Source organism: Mesoplodon bidens (assembly GCF_964165515.1).
Source record: "Mesoplodon bidens genome assembly, chromosome: 7".
Lineage (NCBI taxonomy): Eukaryota > Metazoa > Chordata > Mammalia > Artiodactyla > Ziphiidae > Mesoplodon > Mesoplodon bidens.
The window spans coordinates 4529971-4548792 of record NC_138164.1 but is presented as its reverse complement, the minus strand read 5'-3'; positions in this window follow the sequence as shown (position 1 = coordinate 4548792).

Here is an 18822-nt window from a genome sequence, read left to right as displayed (position 1 = left end):
GGCTTAGTTGCTCCACGGCATGCGGGAACTTCCTGGACCAGGGTTCGAACTCGTGTCCCCTGCATTGGCAGGCAGATTCTTAACCACTGTGCCACCAGGGAAGCCCAAAGCCATGACTATCTTTACCCTGGATTATTGACGTTGCCTCCTTGCTGATCTGTCTGCTTCCACCCTTGTTCCCTACAGTCTGTTCTCCGTAAGGCAGCCAGAATGATCCTGTGAAAGCCTGAGTCCAATTACATCACCCTTCTGTTTAAAAACATCCGATGGCTTCTCAGTGAAAGTCAGAGTCCTTACAGGAGTCGACGAGGCCCTATGTGGCCTGTCACCCATCACCTCTCTCACCTTTATGCCTCCTACGGTCCCCCCTTCACTCATTCACCTCCAGTTCCACCAGCCTCCTTGCTTTTCCTAAACATATCATACCCACTTCTGCCTCAGGGTCTTTGCACTTACTGTTTCTTCTACCTGCAGTGCTTCGATATCCGCACGGCTCACTCCTTAACTTTATTAAGGTCCCTGCTTAAATGTTGCTGCCTCAGGGAGCCTTCTTGACCAAAGCCCCACCCCTTTACTCCTTGTCCAGTTAACTGGCTTTATTTTTCTTCACTGCACGTATCACCAGCTGATACTTTCTGTATCTGTGTAGCCTGTCTGCCCTTGCTTCACTGCAATCTCTATGAAGGCTGGAATTTTGGATATTGTATCCCAACTGCCAGAAGAGTCCCTGATGCCTAGTAGATGCTTAATAGAAATTTATTGAATGACTGGTTCACTTCCTGTAGGGAGTGAATCTTCCTTTTCTTTTTTAAAATTATTTATTTATTTATTTATTTTTGGCTGCACTGGGTCTTGGTCGCTGTGCGCGGGGTTTTCTCTAGTTGCAGCGAGCAGGGGCTACTGTTCATTGTGGTGCACGGGCTTCTCATTGCAGTGACTTCTTTTGTTGTGGAGCACGGGCTCTAGGTGCGCACGCTCAGTAGCTGTGGCTCGCGGGCTCTAGAGCGCAGGCTCAGTAGTTGTGGCACACGGGCTTAGTTGCTTCATGGCATGTGGGATCTTCCTGGACCAGGGCTCGAACGTGTGGCCGCTGCATTGGCAGGCGGATTCTTAACCACTGCACTACCAGAGAAGTCCCAGGAGAGAGTGAATCTTGAAGAGCAGGTAAGAATTAACCAGGCAGGTGAGAATGGAAGAGGATTCTGGGCAGAGGAAGTGGCAACTGGACACCACTCGAGGCCTGAGAGAACTCGGCAGATTCAGTGACTTACAAGGAGTTCTGAATGACCCTGAAGGACCCTCACCATTAATATTCACGTCCTTTCAAGGATCTCTTGCAAAGAGGCACCCCTTCAGCCCAGGGTTATCGAGCCATTGCTCGACTTGTTCCAGGGAGAGTCTTGAAGTCTGAGTTGGCTAATTGCTCCCTGGCTTAACAGGTCCCACCTGAGGACCAGAAGCTGGGGGTGGCGGGAAAGGTAGAAGAGGAGAGAGGAGCTCTCAGATTAATCCTGTGAGTTCATTACCCTGGAAAGGTGGGTCCAGGAAGGCCACATCTGGCAGGTAACGGGCCTTGCCCGTGTGACCCAGCAGCCTCAGCACGGCAGCCACACTGAGTCGGTTCAAGGAAGCAGAGCTCCACAAGGCCTGATGAGCGAGGCTGTAAAGAGCTCACTGAAATGCACTGCAAAACCATTCACGGTCCCAGCAAGATGCTTCAAAACCAGGCCCAGAACTAATACAAAAAGAGGGCGTCTTGATCCCAGTTCACAGTGCATGTGGGCAAGCCAGGCAGCACCTGCCAGGAGGCCTTAGTGCCATGCGAACTGGGAAGCTAAGTCCCACTGAATGTGCAGCCCATTAGTAGAGGTCCACTGGCTCTCAAAGGCTCTGGGATTTAGATCCTCAGCCTCCACAATGAGGCAGCTTCATGCTTCTCTTGCTTCTCCCACTGAAGCATCCCGAAGTGCTTTCCCAGGGAGGGTTCTTTGTCCCATTAGGTGGATGAGGTTCAGATAAGCCAAGTCTTGCCTGAAGCCAACCTGCAAGTCAGTTCCTGAGGAACTGAGACCCAGACCTCCCAGGTTAGCATGGCTATTGGATGGCGCACTCCCAGAGACTCAGAGGACAGCAGAGGCCATGGTGCCAGCCTTCCTGCATGGGAACTGAGGCAGACAAAGGAGACAGGCAGGCAGGTGTGGGGTGCTGCAGATCCATCAGCAGAGCAGGAAGAACAACCCAGAGCACATGTCCCCCACAGGGGGTGTCAGTGGCACTTCTTTGTAAATCAACGACATCACTAGTGAGGTTAGTAGCTGTATAATCATAAAATGCTGGAGTTGGAAGGGGCCCTGGGAGACGTCAATCCGATTTCTTTTGTTTTCTGGTGAGATTCAGAAAGACTAACTTGCTGCCCAAGGTCACACAGCTGACTCAGGCCAGAGCGAGGACGGGGGCCTGTGGATCTTAAGCATTGACCTCGGGCTCTTTCCAATGACAGACATTCTTACAATAATCACCTGTTCTCTGATGGCACCTTGAAACAAGGTAAACGTCAGCCAGCTTCTCCCCTCTGCTTTCCTGCCATCGGAACAGAAATGGTGTGGAGGAACCCGGAGTGAAGGGGTGGTGTGCCCTGCTCAGACCTGTAACCTAAGACTCAAAACCCCCTGAATCTTCCACTCATTTGGTCTTGGAGCCAAAATTAGCACAGTCAGGGAAAAAAAGGCAGGGGAATCTCAGAGAGGTTCTTGGACAGCCAGCTTCTGGGAGCTGGTGAACCTGTTCTTGCCAATGTGGTCAGGCCCACTCCGGGGCAGGGCTCTAAGGGAGACGTGTCTGGAAGTGTTCTCAGGCTTCCTGCCTGGGCCTTCCACAATCATGGCTCTGGGCAGAGGTGGCAGCTGCCAGCGGGAGGCTCTCCCATCACTCCCCCACCAGGTGTTCTTCCCAGCAACCACAGCAGCTTGGCAGGGAGAGCCACCACGGGGTGCTGGGCGGGCAAAGAGGTGCAGCTCTCTCTCCTCTGCCATCCAGGTGTCAACAGATGGGTTATGGATCTGCCTCTCCCTTAACAAATAAACAGGACTTTTACAGGCTGAGTAATCCCACACGGGATAAGCCAGACTGTCAGTTATCCAGCTTTCCCAGATAGGGTCTAACCTCCCTAGTCCCGGATCACAGAGCCAGGCCCAATTCCTGTAAGGAGCAGTGTTTCTAGAAGGCTGGCCATCCTGGGGGCAGCGGCGAGGCGGCACGTCCCCACCCCCCCATGGAGTCACCGGGAACCAGGTAGTCCTGGGAGCCGCCACTCGTCCTTTAGACCCCCACCACCCGCCCGCGGTGGCAAACGTCCCCTGCAGTTCCCACAGTCTGCGAGCTCGTGGCTCTGTGCAGGTGCTGCCCACCCTCCCGTTCAGCCCCACGAGAGCAGAGAGTGAAACGCGGACAAGACGGCTGAAGGAAGGAAAACGCCCCCTTGCTGAGAACGGCCTCGGCCCCAGACCTCTCCACCCTTCTCCTGACAGCCTTCTAACCTCAGGAAAACAGGCCAGGAGGCAGGCTCTTGGGCCACTTTCCTCTTTCTTCTGATTCCCGTCCAGTGCCTGGCCTCTGAGTGAGAGAGGCAGTCTGGCCGGGTCCTGGGGTCAGATTTTCCTGGGGTCACTTGCTTAGATGTCACTTACCTTTCTGAACCTCAGTTTCCTCATCTGCAAAATGGGGACAGGAACACCTCCCCGCCCCACCTCACCTAATTATGAGAATTTCGTGAGTTTGAATAAAGGAAAGCTTGAACACGCTGGGGAGGACTCCACTCCCACGCCAGATCCGTCCTCACCTTGCTCCTGTGGGCAGTCACTTCCAGACACTGCTGAGTGACAAGTGGGCTCCCACCCGATGGAGGGTAAACAAGGTGGGCCCTGGGGTTCCCATTTGCCCTCCCTCCTTCCTACACAGATTCTACAAGTGTAGTACCAGGCACTGTTCAAAGGCGCAACAGACAAAATCCCTAATGTCAAGGGGGCGGGGCGGGCGGCAGAACTCACGTGCCCGATGCCAACGGCCTGTTCAGGAGACATACACTTCGGGACAATACACCGTCTCAGCCTTCAACAAGTCCCTGATTGATAAATACCAGTAATGATGGCAGAGCTTTCTGGATCGTTCAGGCCCAAACACCAGCTGAGAAGCTGGGGAAACCAGCAATGCAACTCTGTCCGAGGGGTCGCCCACCTCCCACCTTCTGACTGCACACAAGCCTGGTTTTCAGCGTGGGGTCACGCTGGGGTGAGCCGTCAATCTGGGCGCTGGAGCCGCTCACCTCTTAGTCACAACCTCCAGGTTTGTTAACTCCCAAGTGATGAATTGGCACTTTTCACCCAGGGATGACTACTGGACCCTTGAAAGCCTCATTAAGCTCCGTGACTTAATGACTCTCCTGTTTAATGGCAGCAAAAGCCGTTCAAGTGGCCACAGCTGCCAGGAACTGGGGGAAAAGAGTGAAACTTTGCAAGCAGGTCGGGAGCAGCGGCAGTCATCCCCGGGCCGCTGCCTCTCCCCCGCCGCTCCCCCGCCCTGATCTAGGCCTGTTTTGACAGCTCCCGAGCTGGTCCCGCAGGAGAGCAGGGGGGCTGCTCCCTTGCCTTTCCGCGGGGCTCTCCTCCAGCCCATCTTTTGCCGCAGGGGGAAGGAAAAACAATCAAGCATTGTCTTCAGGCCCGGTGTGCCAGGGCCTCCTGGAATAAATGTTATTTGCCTGGGAGGGGAACTGGCTGGGAGATAGCTCCCAGAGTAGTCAGGGCTGCAGAGGAGGAGATGGAGGGCCGTGATGCTTGGGTTTGGTTTTATTGTGAGTTTAATCTTTTTCTCCCTTAGTTCTGCGCATTTCCCCCGCCTCCCCACCCAGAACAGGTCATTAAACAGGAAGCCACTGCTGTACAGGGGCTCTGCTAAGAAGAAACAAAAGGGATTTTCTGCGGCGTGTGCCCCTGGTCACTCCCTGCCCAGCTCCGGGTGAGCAAAGGGTGTGCATTCTGGGGACTCTCGAAGGCTGCAAAGAACATCACGGAGTGGCCCATCTAGATGCCATGGCAACCCCTGGGCACCCCGATGTGGTTTACGGCTCTGTCCCTAAACTCCTCAGCTAGTACTGCCAGGGCAGCAGCCCCCTCTGTGGGTCTGGGGAGACTGGGGCCCCAGATGTCAGAAGCGGTCAGCATTTGTTGAATTCCTACTGTGTACTGCTCACCAGGTGCATCTCCCTTCTCCTTCGTGTCTTTTGCCCCTGGAAAGCCTCGCGTCTCTCCAGAATAACAACTCTAGACCAACCATTTAATATGAGACAGACATTCGAGGGGCCACTCCAGAAAGGCCAAGCCCCCTGGCCGTCTCAGGAGAAGGAGCGGGTAGGAAGCACAGGGCCGTGCTGCCTGTGACAGCCACCGAGCCCTGGGGCAGCGAAGGGGCACTCTGCTGTGCAGCCAGAAGTCCCCCTTTCCTAACCACGAACCTTTCCTTCATCCTTAAAATCCACTCTGGGAACAAGCTACCTACCCAACAGCCATGACAACACCTAGCGATGATTTAAGTACGTACTGTATATCGGGCATTGTGCTAAGTGCATGAAGTATACCATCTCATTTAACAGAATGATACCTGTTCAGTCCAATTCCATAGGTTGGAAATGAAGCTTGGAGAGGGTTCGGAACTGGTCCAAGCTTACACAGTTACTAAGAAGGCTTCAAACCCACCTCTATCTGCCCCCAAAGTCCTAACCTCTCAGAGGCCCTTCCCAGAAGTGGGGATGGATTTGGAAGACTCTCCCATGCCCCTGTGCCACTTCCCCCTGTCAGCCAGGACACACCTTTGCCAAGGAGGGTGCACTCTAGGACCGTGGCTCTTTGGGCCATCCTGCCACCTTCACGCGCTGGGGATCCTTTGTTCCCAGAGGGCAGAGCCCCTGTCTGTGTACTTTACTCAATTATTTTTGTATACAAAATAGTTCAGTGCCTTGCTCAGTGCCATGTACAATTAGAGATTTAATACATGCTTTTTAAGGGTGATAAGAATCTCACCAGCTCAGCCAGTGAAATAAACATTGCCCCCCCTCTCTCAAGGAGAAACAAAGAGCCAAAGAAGGCTGAGCCACCCCGGGCACTCAGCACAGTGCTGGAAAGCACAGGCATGTGAGTCCACAGACCTGGCTCACACGCTAGCCAGCTGACCTTGGGAAGCCAAGGTTCTTCAAATGTGGGGGAAGGTCACAACGCAAACACAACCTTATAGGTAACTTACAGGTAACCTTACAGGTAACTTACAGGTAACCTTACAGGTAACTGTGAAGATTCGGTAAGAACGTGCCCACAAAGCTCTTAGCAGTCTTACCTGGCAAAGCAGGTGTTCAATGTTGGTTTCCTTACTCGGTGCATCTTCTTTCTTTCAATGGAGCTCTCATCATGAAAGAATCTTGATTCACCTCTGCCTTGGGGACATTCCCAACATCAACCACTGCTGGCACTCTCAGTGCCTCAGTTTCTGCATCTGTAAAACAGCAAGGAACAGATGACTTAATACACGTTAGGTCCTTAGAATGGTGCCTAGTACATAGTAGTTATTAAATAATGACAGGTATTTTATAAATGTTGTTACTGTTATTCTCTCTTAAAGTTTTGTGAGGAATACATGAGATGACGTATGTGAAAACATGTTATAACCTGCAACGATGAGCACTCGTACACACTGAGAGGGTGAGAGGGGAAAAGACCTGGCCTCAGACATGTATCTGAACAGTTTCAAAACCCTCAACATGAAACACCAAACCACTCCTCCAAAAAAGCAGTCATTCACCTTCTGGTTTTTGTTTGTTTGTGTTCTATTTCAATTGAGACCAGATCTTCCATGTTATGTGTCTGTTTGCATTTCATTTAGGTATCCTCCATCACCGCATACCATGGGCAACGTTAAAGAAGCAGCGCCCGGTCTAAGCAGTCCTTGGATGTCTTAGTGTGTATCCTCTATACAGTTAAGTTCTGTCTCTCCCTCTCAGGTAATCCAGGCAGGCAAGCCACCCAGTGAGGGGGAGTTGCTGTTAGCAGATTAATGGCTGAAAGCCCACTAATACCACCCCTCAAGGGCTCGTAGCAAAAGCTCCTGGGCCCACATTTGGCCAGGTTTAGAGTGTGTCTGGTCAAGTAGCCAAACAAGAGTCACTGAGTGCGACTTTGTGCCCAGCACCGTGATAGAAACCACGGGGTACGTAAAGGAAGTGCCTATGCCATGGGCCCTGCCCTTATGAAGCTCACCTGACTGATGCAATAAGATGGAAGAAAATGAAACAATGGGAGAATCATAAAAGGCAGTGACATAATGAAGGGTTAGACTTTATGGCCCAGAATATAAACATTGGACCATGGAGTAAAGGGAGATGGGTGAAGGCTAGTGAGGGAGGGGAAAGACTCGTGCAGGAAGAGGTTTGTCAGCTGGGCCCTGATGGATGTGTAGGAGTCGCATTGGTGTAAGGGAGAGTGGCGTTCCAAGTTGGGAAAACTGTGAGAGAAATCTAGGAGGTAGAAGGGCTGTTTATAGGACAGAGGTGAACCAGGCATGTCTGGAGCAGAAGGAGTGCAGCCTAACTGCCAAACCTATCACTGCTTTGCAAGAACCAGGAAAATGAATTCCTATTGGTAATAAAACTAGTTGAAGGTGGTCTGGTTTGTCCTATTTGGCCCCCTACATTAGCTACAGGTGAACTTTAGCGAGTCACTTAACCCCTGGGAGAGTCGCTCTCCTCCTCTGTAAAATGGGGATGGTAATACACGTCTATCAGTAAGTGTGAGAAGTAAAAGGTGGTGATTCCCAGGGGCAAGTGCTAACAGACAGTTAATGAGGGCAGTTCTCCCCCCAACTCTCGGGCGGTGTCTCCCCGCTCACGCAAGGACGGAGAACCCGGCTCTGTGTCAGTTTCCTGCTGTTGACCTTGATCCACAAGGGGTGCAGGAGAAGCCTGCCTCAGGCCCACCCCCCCAAGAAAGCACGATCGCCCCTGACTGCGTGGGGACAGAACAGATACCCTCCAACTTGACGGCACCCTTCGGAGCCGGGGCTTTCTGAACCGAGCCAGGGGTCCCGGCCAGGGAAGGGAATCCTTCTCTCTCCTCCTCCAGAGGACAGGGAGGTGGGAATGGCCTAAGGAGAACTCACAAGTGCTGACTGGCCCGAGGAAACAAAGGTGGTGGGGTCAGGAGTCGCCCAGCGGCATCGGAGCGCAGCTTAGAGAGGCGCCCGAGGAAGAAACGAGTGTGTTTGCGAGCAGGGGCCGCGGGGGCTGCTCGGGTGGGAAACAAACCACCGACTGAGACGCGCTGGAAGGCAGCAGTAGCTGACGGACCAGCCCCGCACCTCCTGACAGTGCCCTCGGCCAGCTTTCAGGGCCCCAAGCCCAAGTTTCCGCCAGACTCAGGGCCGAGGCTGTTCCCCAAACGCTCGATAGCTGTTTCCCCACCGTGCCTCGCGCAGATCCGCGGCTCAGCGCACCTGCCTTCTCCTCCCATCCGGCCGCCTAGACGGAATCGCTGAGAAGGGAGCGTGGCCGCGGTGTCCGGGGACGCTGCCCGTCTGCCCGCAGCGCGGAGCCTGGCTGTGCGGCCGGAGGGGACCGCCGGGTCTCGGGATCCCGGGGCTCCGCGCCGGCCTCCTTCCTCCCGCGCCGGGGAGCGCGCGGCGGCTGCGACGCCCGCACTCCGCAGGGGACCCTCCGGGGCGGCCGCGGGATGCGCGGCTCCTGCGCACGCGCGCGTCCACTGCCCGCAACTCCACGCTGCGCTCTCGGCGTGGGAGGGGGCGGCACGACAGGCCGTGTGCGTCCGCGTGTGTGTGCGTGTCTGCGCGAGCACGCACGTGTGAGCCCGTGTGTGTCGGTGCATGTGCGCAGCCGTGCGTGCACGTGAGCACGAGCGAGGGTTGCGAGGCAGGGGCAGGGCGTGTGCGCGCGTGTCCCTGTGAAGAGGAACCGAAAGGGAACACCTTACTAGGGAATTCTAAGCAGCCCAACACGGCTTGAAGCCACTGGAGAGAAACCCCTAGAATGTAGGCTCCTTGAGGGGGGATTGGCGTTTGTTCACTACCGTGTCCCTAGGGCCCATTACGGTACCCGGTAGTTAGGAGACGCTTAATAAATAGTTGTTGAGTTAATGGCTGGATCCCGGGGGTGGAGGGAGGGCCTTCTGGAACTGCAGAGAGTGAGAACAAAGCCGCATTTCACCTGCTTGGCTATTCTTCCTGGTACCGGCCCTGGCTCTCCCTCCAGCCCAGCCCTTCTCCACATCCAGGGGCTGCCAGGTTTACTTCCTTGCTCCCACTCTGCCACCTTCTCCCCTTGACCTCTCTGTTTCCCCGTCTCTGGCCTGTTAGCCCACCGCTGTCAGAGAGGGGCAGACAGGAAAGCAAAGGAGCTGAACTCTACCAGTAGAACACTGCCCCGGGGGCCTACCCCTTCTGGAAGCAAATGGTACGATGAGGCGAGGCTGGGCACTGTTCCTCAGCTCCTCCACTGGGGTATTTAGCCTCTGAGCTTCACTTTCCCCACTTTAAAATAGCAGCCGTTACATTGCCTCACAGCTTTGCTGAGAAGAGTCAAGAAGATAGATAGTGGAAGAAAAAATTCTAGAACACCTGGTGGGCCCTCCAGAAATGTTAGTTTCCTTCCTGAGGAGTAGGCAACATTCTGGAAGTGCCCCGTGTGTGGCTCGGGATTGGTTATGGTTTGGTAATCACTGCCAGAACACCCCTCCTTTTTGCACAAGATGCCTCGAGGGGAATTTAATGGTAGCTGAAAACTAAGGCAAGCTTCATTTCTAAAACATTCAGAAGTTAATATGCTATGAGTCATGTAATGTGCTGGGGCTTCCTCACGCTCAGGAGGAAGCTTTCCCGAGTAATTAAACAATCACCTGGGGGCCAACCTGAAGTGCCCGAGCTCAGGCCTCTCCACCTGTGGACCTTCCTCTGCCCACACCGGCTGCCTCCACAGCTACTGGGGGAAATTAGCAACTTCTTCCTTAAGCCGTAGGAGACACTGTATGAAAACCTAATCCTACAATAACATTTTTCATCACTAAAGGATCAGATTTCACCCTTCTCAACCTGATTTAAGGACCCACCAGAAATAACAACCTTCATGGGGTAATTAGGAAATTATCCTCTTACAAATTGGTAGATGTCTCCTTTCTTTTCCTTGAGATGAGATGGGAAGGGTATTATTTTTCTTTTTCCATATGGTGAAGCTGCTGCAATTAACCACACCACCTGGGTAATTGTTCACTTGTGGGTAAACTGATAGCCTGCCGTTCCAGGGTGTGCCTGCCAACGCACTCCAGAATAACGTTACAGCCTCCGAGTGGCCCTTCCTGATGAAAGGGAAACTTCAATCATATTTAGTAAAAGGAGCTCTTTAAACCTGGCCTGTCAATACCGTGGAGGTGGAGGATTACACCAAGGTTAAGCAAAGGTTTTCTAGAACTGGCTAGATGCTCATTTGTTTAAAGGGCTTGGGTGCATTCAGTCTGAGCCTGATCAGTACTGCCTGTTTCTAGGCTTGTGGAGAACAGTGCAAATATTCCAGAGAACCCCGGAGGTCCCTAAGGGACCCAGAAAGGATTTTTATTTGACAGCAAGGAGAAATTCCTAGCTAAAGATTTCTAAATGCTGATCTGTTTTAATTAAGAAAACTTCTAAGATGTTACCGGAAATGAGACCAGAACTCGAAGGTAAAAATGGAATTAACATCAGCCTCCTTTTTCCACTCTGACATATTCTATCTCATTCCCCCTTTCTCCCTCTATCTTTCTCTCTCTGTCTCTCTCTCTCTGTCTCTCTCTCTCTCACACACACACACAGAGCAACCATCCAACAGTCTTTTTTTTTTTTCTAATTAACTAATTTTATTTATTTATTTTTGGCTGTGTTGGGTCTTTGTTGCTGTGTGCGGGCTTTCTCTAGTTGCAGTGAGCAGGGGCTACTCTTTGTTGCGGTGCACAGGCTTCTTATTGCGGTGGCTTCTCTTGTGGTGGAGCATGGGCTCTAGGTGCGCGGCTTCAGTAGTTGTGGCACATGGGCTCAGTAGTTGTGGCTCGCGGGCTCTAGAGCACAGGCTCAGTAGTTGTGGTGCCCAGGCTTAGTTGCTCCACGGCATGTGGGAGCTTCCCAGACCAGGGCTTGAACCTGTGGCCCCTGCATTGGCAGGTGGATTCTTAACCACTGTGCCACCAGGGACGTCCCCATCCAACAGTCTTGACAAATCTCTTGGATTCATTAAGTTTCATGGAGTTTTCGATGTGCTAAAAGAGGTACTAAAAGATATGTCTGTATCTGTGTGTGTGTACATATACATATTTTTTAGCACTTCTGATAGCACTTGATGTATCCGAAGAGCTCACACACACATTCTCTCACTTAATGCAGTCGGCAGAAGAAAGGCTGCCTGGCAGGTGTAGTTTCACCAAGGAGGTAACTGAGACTGAGACTCTGGGAGGTAAACTGACTTGGGTAATATCACGCCATCAGGGTAAGATACAGCCTGATTTGAACCCACCTTCCCTCCCAGGTCGTCTACCATACCTGAGAGTTTATTAGAGATGCCAGTCCTCAGGCCCCGCCTCAGTCTGGCGGGGGGGGCCAGAAATCTGTGTTAACAAGCCCTCCAGGTCATGCTGGTGCACGCTCACGTTTGAGAACTACTGCCTTATAGCCTATGAGAAAATACCCAGACACCTGCCCAAGACTAACTGACACCGATCAGTTCCTTATAGCCTAACTACACCCACCTAACACTCACCATTCCCGAAACATTTTTATTTTTGATACCATGTTCCTGTTATCTTGAACAGCATTTCTTTTCTTCTCTGCCTGGCAAACTCCTGCTAATCATTTAAAGCCCAGTTCAAAGACCTCCCCCTCTCAAGATTTCACCGTCTTCTCCAGCAGTCCCACTTACCCCTTTCCCTGTTCCCCTACAGCACCGGGACATACCTCAACAGCATTGTCATGCCCGGGGCTTCAGTTTCTCTGCATCCCCCTCATGGTGGACTGTAAGGTCGGCAACTTCGTCTTATTCCCTCTTGGTACTCCCAGTACCTAGCACTGTGCCAGGAATACGGTAAGTGCTTAATAAATATGTATTGAATTAAGGAATAAGTGAATGCATGAGCCTAAGTATTATGACAAGTGTACTGAGTAATAGAGACAGATGACTGGCCTGGGGGCACACAGCTGGCTGCTCCAGAGCCTGGTATGACCCCCAGGCATCCTAACATCCAGCCCAGGATACTAATTCTCTCGACTCTGGGCTTTAGGTAATGTAATTGTTAAACAAGAGAGTCATTTTTGGCTACTTTGTGACAGATAATTATGCCAAACACACGGAACAGAGAAAATTCTTCCTTCAGGCTACAGAGCTGGGACTTCACTAGGTCACGGCCTCTGTCAGTTATCTCTGCATCTCTGTGTGTTTGTATTTATATATGGCACCTATCACAAGGGTATCCAGACCAACTACTAAACCAGTTATAATGCCCAGGAACCAATTTATGGCAGCCAGCCATTAGATCCATTCGTGTTTTAACTTTTTCTCCCTTTGAAGTTTAATAGATGGTCATTATGATGTTGTCTTTACTGCCTCCAAATCTGCAGGCTGCTCACAGCCTAAACCTGCAGCGAGAGAAGGTTAGACTTTTGAGGGAAACTGCAAACAGCTCTCAAGAGGAGATCCCTGGAAGGGGCATTACTGGGTCACAGGGTTTGTGCATCTTCACCTTTACCAAGTATTACTAAGTTGTTCTGCAAACTGGTTCAACCAATATATGCCACCACCAGCAACAAATAAAACCTTCTGATTTCCCCACATTCTTATCAACACTTAACGTAATCAGACTCAATTTTTTAAATTGATGCCTGTGAAATTATATCTCATTGTTATTTTCATTTTCCTCATTACTAATGAAGTAAAAAATCTTTCTATAACCCACCCAGGTTTCCTCTTCTGTGAATTGCCTGTTCAGAAATATCTTTTGTCTGTTTTTCTGTTGGGTTGTTTGTCTTTTTCTTACTGATTTGAAATTCTTTATATATTCTGGATACTCACCTTTTTTTCTGCTATGTGCATTGCAAATCTTACCTCCCTGTGAGTAACTGGTCTTTTAAGTCCATCTATGGAGTCTTCTATTGTACAGAAGTTTCAATTTTTAATATAATCAAATGTATCAGTCTTTTACTTTATAGTTTAAGCTTTTTATACATTATCAGATTCTTCCCCATCCCAAGTTCATATGATATTGCATGTATTTTTGTCTAAAACTTTTCACATTTAGGTCTTTAATCCTTCCAGAATTTTTTTTTTTTTTTGGTAAGGTGTAAAGAAGAGATCTACTTTTTTTTTTTTTTTGGCCGTGCTGGGTCTTCATTTCTGTGTGAGGGCCTTCACCAGTTGCGGCGAGCAGGGGCCACTCTTCATCTTGGTGCGCGGGCCTCTCACTGTCGCGGCCTCTCCCGTTGCGGAGCACAGGCTCCAGACGCGCAGGCTCAGTAGTTGTGGCTCACGGGCCCAGCCGCTCCGCGGCATGTGGGATCCTCCCAGACCAGGGCTCGAACCCATGTGCCCTGCATTGGCAGGCAGATTCCCAACCACTGCACCACCAGGGAAGCCCAGAGATCTACTTTTATCTATTCCCATATGCATAAACAATTAGTCCAAACCCACTAATTGAATATTTCATTCTTTCCCAATTGATGTGAAATGCCATTTGCTATTGGTCTACTGGTCTTTTTCAAGGATCAGCGAAATCTTCTGATAGTAAATATTTTATAGTTTGTGGGCCATAGAGTCTCTGTGACAATTACTCAGCTCAAAAGCTACTAATGAGTATGGCTGTGCTCAACAAAACTTTATTTACAAAACAGGCCGTGGGCTGGATTTGGCACATAGGCCAGTGGTAACCCCTAGTCTATTTATCTATGTTTGCACCAATATGGCACTGTACAATTATGTGTAGTTTTATCTTTTACCTCTCTGTTTGGAAGAGTCCATTTCCCCTCCTTGCTCTTCTTTAAAATTGTCAAAGGCAGGCAGCCCCGGCCCCAGATGCAGGCAGCTCTAGATCAGGGCAACGCTCCCCCAAGAGGAGCAGAGTCCCTGAGGAAAAGCGGAACCCACGCTCCCTGAGGGCAGCTGCATCCATGAGGGAGAAGGTGCGGGCCAGGCTGGACTCCACATGGGTTTATCGGCGGCTGTGTACCAGCCAGACACGTTGCTCCAAAGGCGAGCGAGTCAGGGGACACAGAGAGGTTCAGAACACGCTTAGGAACAGCTCTCCTCACGGAAGCCGGGAGCAAAAAAGGCGCTCCCTTTAACGTTACAAGTTACACATTACAAGTTTTAAATTGTTTCATCTTCCTGGCGAATTACTTTTCCTTTTATCCTGTATTAACTTTATGACTAATACTACTTTTTGATTTTAAAAATCTATTTTGTGTGACATTAAAGAAGCTACACAGCAACTTTTAAAAATTAGTTTATGGCTGGTTTATCTTTATCCAGCCCTTTACTTCTAACCCGTGTCATTGCATTTTAGTTGTGTCCTTTTCAAATAGCATGCAGCTGAAATTTTGGTGGTGGCGGTAGGGATTGCTGAGTAAATTTACTTCTTTTTTTTTAGAACTTTAAAATTTTGTTTGTTTGTTTGTTTCTTTTTTGGCTACGCCATGCAGCATATGGGATCTTAGTTCCCCAACCAGGGATCAAACCCACACCCCCTGTATTGGAAGCACAGAGTCTTAACCACTGGACTGCCAGGGAAGTCCTGTTTCTTTTTATTTTGAAAAGGTTTAAGCCTATACTAAGATTCACCAACTGTTAAATTCTTGCCAAGTTTGTTCCTCCCACCTCTCTCCCCCACCCACATATACATATATATATATAATATATTTTTACAAATATCTGAAAATTGGCTACACATATCAGGACACTTCACTCCCAAATATTTCAACACATTCCCAAAGAACAATAACATTTTTTATACAACTACATCACCATTACCACACCTAAGAAAATCAACATTAATTCAATAATATCTTGTAATATTCAAATTTTCCCAATTGTGCCAAGTACATGTTTTCTAGCTGTTTTCCCCTGTGATTTAGGAACTATTCAAAATATATATATTGCAACAGCTCATACAGCTCAATATCAAAGAAACAAACAACCCCATCCAAAAATGAGCAGAATATCTAAATAGACATTTCTCCAAAGAAGACATACAGATGGCCAACAGGCACATGAAAAGATGCTCAGCATCACTAATCACTAGAGAAATGCAAGTCAAACTACAATGAGGTATCACCTCACACCAGTCAGAATGGCCATCACCAAAATGTCTACAAATAATAAATGCTGGAGAGGGTGTGGAGAAAAAGGAACCCTCTTACATTGTTGGTGGGAATGTAAATTGGTGTAGTCATTATGGAGAACAGTATGGAAGTTCCTTTAAAAACAAAAAATAGAGTTACTGTATGATCCAGCAATCCCACTCCTGGGCATATATCTGGAGAAAACTCTAATTTGAAAAGATACATGCACCGCCAATGTTCATAGCAGCACTATTTACAATAGCCAGGACATGGAAGCAACCTAAGTGTCCATTGACTGATGAATGGATAAAGAAGATATGGTACATATATACAATGGAATATTACTCAGCCATAAAAAGAATGAAATGATGCCATTTGCAGCAACATGGATGGACCTAGAGGTTATCATACTAAGTGAAGTCAGATAGAGAAAGACAAATATCATATGGTATTGCTTATATGTGGAATCTAAAAAAAATGATACAAGTGAACTTATTTACAAAACAGAAATAGACTAGCAGACATAAAAAACAAACTATGGTTACCAAAGGGGAAGGGGGGATAAATTAAGAGTTTGGGATTAAAATATACACAGTACTATATACAAAATAGATAACCAACAAGGACCTACTGTATGACACAGGGAACTATACTCAGTATCTTGTAATAACCTATAATGGAAAAGAATCTAAAAAAGATTATGTATATATATGTATAACTGAATCACTTTGCTGTACACCTGAAACTAACACAACATTGTAAATCAACTATATTTCAATAAAAACTATATATATATATATATATATATATATATATATATATATATATGGCATCTGGTCACTATATCTCCATAATTTCCATCAACCTAGATATTCCCTCCCCCTGCCTTCTGTTCTCTATTTGACTGAATCCTTTATAGAGCCCAGGCCTATTGTCTGCAATAAGCTCCACATTCTGGATTTGTCTGACTGTTTTTCCATCATTAGATTCATCTTAAACATTCCTGGTAAGAACACCATGTAAGAGATGGGTGTATATTGTGGGTAATGCCAAGCTCATCTCCTTGGTTAAGTTAGTAATTGCCAGATTTCTCCATTGTAAAGGCACATTTTCTCCTTTCTAACTAAAAAGTTATCTATGGAGGGATTCCTTAAGACCAAGTAAATATCTTTCACTTGATTGTTTTAGCATTCATTGATAATCCTCCCTTGCATAAGTGGTTACATTAGGAGTTACAAAATAGTGATGTTGTAATTCCATCATTTTATATATATATATATATATATATAATATATTATATATATATATAATATTATATATATATATCAGCTGGCATCCTATATATATATGTGTATATATATATAAAATATATTTATATATCAGCTGGCATCCTTCCGTAAAGAAAACATTTTTCTTCCCCCATCCCCATCTTTCTCTCTCTCAACCTCTCACTCTTGTCTTCTCTCCTTTCAACTTTATTAAGATATAACTTTCCATAGCACAAATTACACATATTTAAAGTGTATGATTTGATGACTTTTAACCATGTGTATAACCCCATGAAACCATCACCACAGTAAAAATAGGAACACTTCCATCACCTCCAAAAGTTTCCTCATTTTCCAATCCAAGACAACCACTGATCTGCTTTCTGTCACTATAAATTTGTTTGCATTTCCTGAAATTATACATAAATGGAATCATACACTAGATAGTTTTTTGCCTGGCTTCTTTCAGTTAGCACAATGCTTCTGAGATTCATCCATGTTCCTTTTTACAGCTAACATTCTATTGTATGAATATACCACAATTTTTTAGCCATTCCCCCGTGGATGAGCATTTGGGCTGTTGCCAGTTGAGGGCTAAATCCTGAACCTAAAAAAAACAATAATCATAATCAGTTGAGAAATCAGAGAAAAGTGAGAGAAAGTAGTATAATTCTCCCATGAAAATTAGTGCTTAACTATTAACATAGGAACATTACTGGCTCAAAGGAATCCACTCAACATCAAGGCAAAAGCTAGAGCAGGGAACAGTGAGCTGCAGAGTTGAATATTAAACTTGGTATTTCTGGGAACCAGTGCAGGAGCATCAGGTAAGAGAGAGGCAATCAGCGTTGCTTCTGGCTATTGGCACTGGTGTAAGTATGTTTTCATGGCCCTGTCTGCTAATAATGATGTCGTTCTTGGAAATAAAATAAATATTAATGTGTTTACATGCATTATTTACTTTATACAAATTCTATGAGTGGTGTGCTAAGAAATAACAAGTTTTGGAGACCAAAATAAGTCTCTAAGTGGGCAATTTTGGCAAATAATTCTGTGAAGTCCTGTTAACCTTGTTAGAAGATACGAATGTTGTATTATTTGAATGTTACAAAATGTTCATTGGTGTTTCTAGTGTTTAAATATTCACCCTAAGTTACAGTTCTTTGCAAATATTTTGACAAAAGACATACAATGAGAAAAACAGATTAATGTTGTTATGAAATGATCTAATAAGAGACCAGAAACTGATCTAAAATTCAAATTTAAAAAAGCAACGTCTATTTCAGTGGCAAAACAAAAACCAGTCCAAACAGACAAAATATTTTTGTTACTAAAAAAGGAAATGACCTGATCTGAAGCAACATGTTCACTAATCGCCCAATTTGAAGATGCTTTTGAACACATCCTCAACCAACCAATTCCGCGAACCTTAACACAAGATGAAAGACATTTTTCTACATCTGGAATGCTTGTCCTAAAACTAAGATTTCACTACTGGATAGTAAAATTCATGCTTGTGTGATTTACAATTTTATTTTAAGAGTAAGGTTTAAATATTAAATATCTGTGATATTATCTTTGGATTTTTAAAACGACTTTTACTTGGCATTTATTCTGTGTTAATGTTTCCTTCTAATTTTACCTTCTAATTACTATCAAATGCCTGTATCAGGTAGAGGTCATTTTTACATGTTATGGAAACGTAATTTTGTCACAATATTTTGGTTCACGATACTAATAGCCAAGCATTTATTATTACACTTTTTTTCCACAGAAAACCTTTCAAACTTTTCGTATAACCCTATCACAGAAAAACTATTCATTGTCTACTATTGTAGCCAATCTTTATTATTTAAAAACATATAAGTGAAGTGTTATGGAAAAAATACAGAATAAATTGTGATTTGGGGAATTCCTGGGAATTCCAATTTCTTGTTTCTGCCTCACCAAAATTATTATCTGTCAGGAATTTGGAAACAGTAGCCTGTATTAAGGCAGCCATAGTGAAAGTAGAGAGGAAAGGAAAAAATAAAGAGGTATTTAAGAGGTAAATCATCAGATTTAGTGGCTGATTTGATGTGAGAAATAGGGGATAAATGACTCTAGAATAACTTTTTAAGTGTCTGGTTTTGCAGACGTGGACGATGAAGATTTCAGG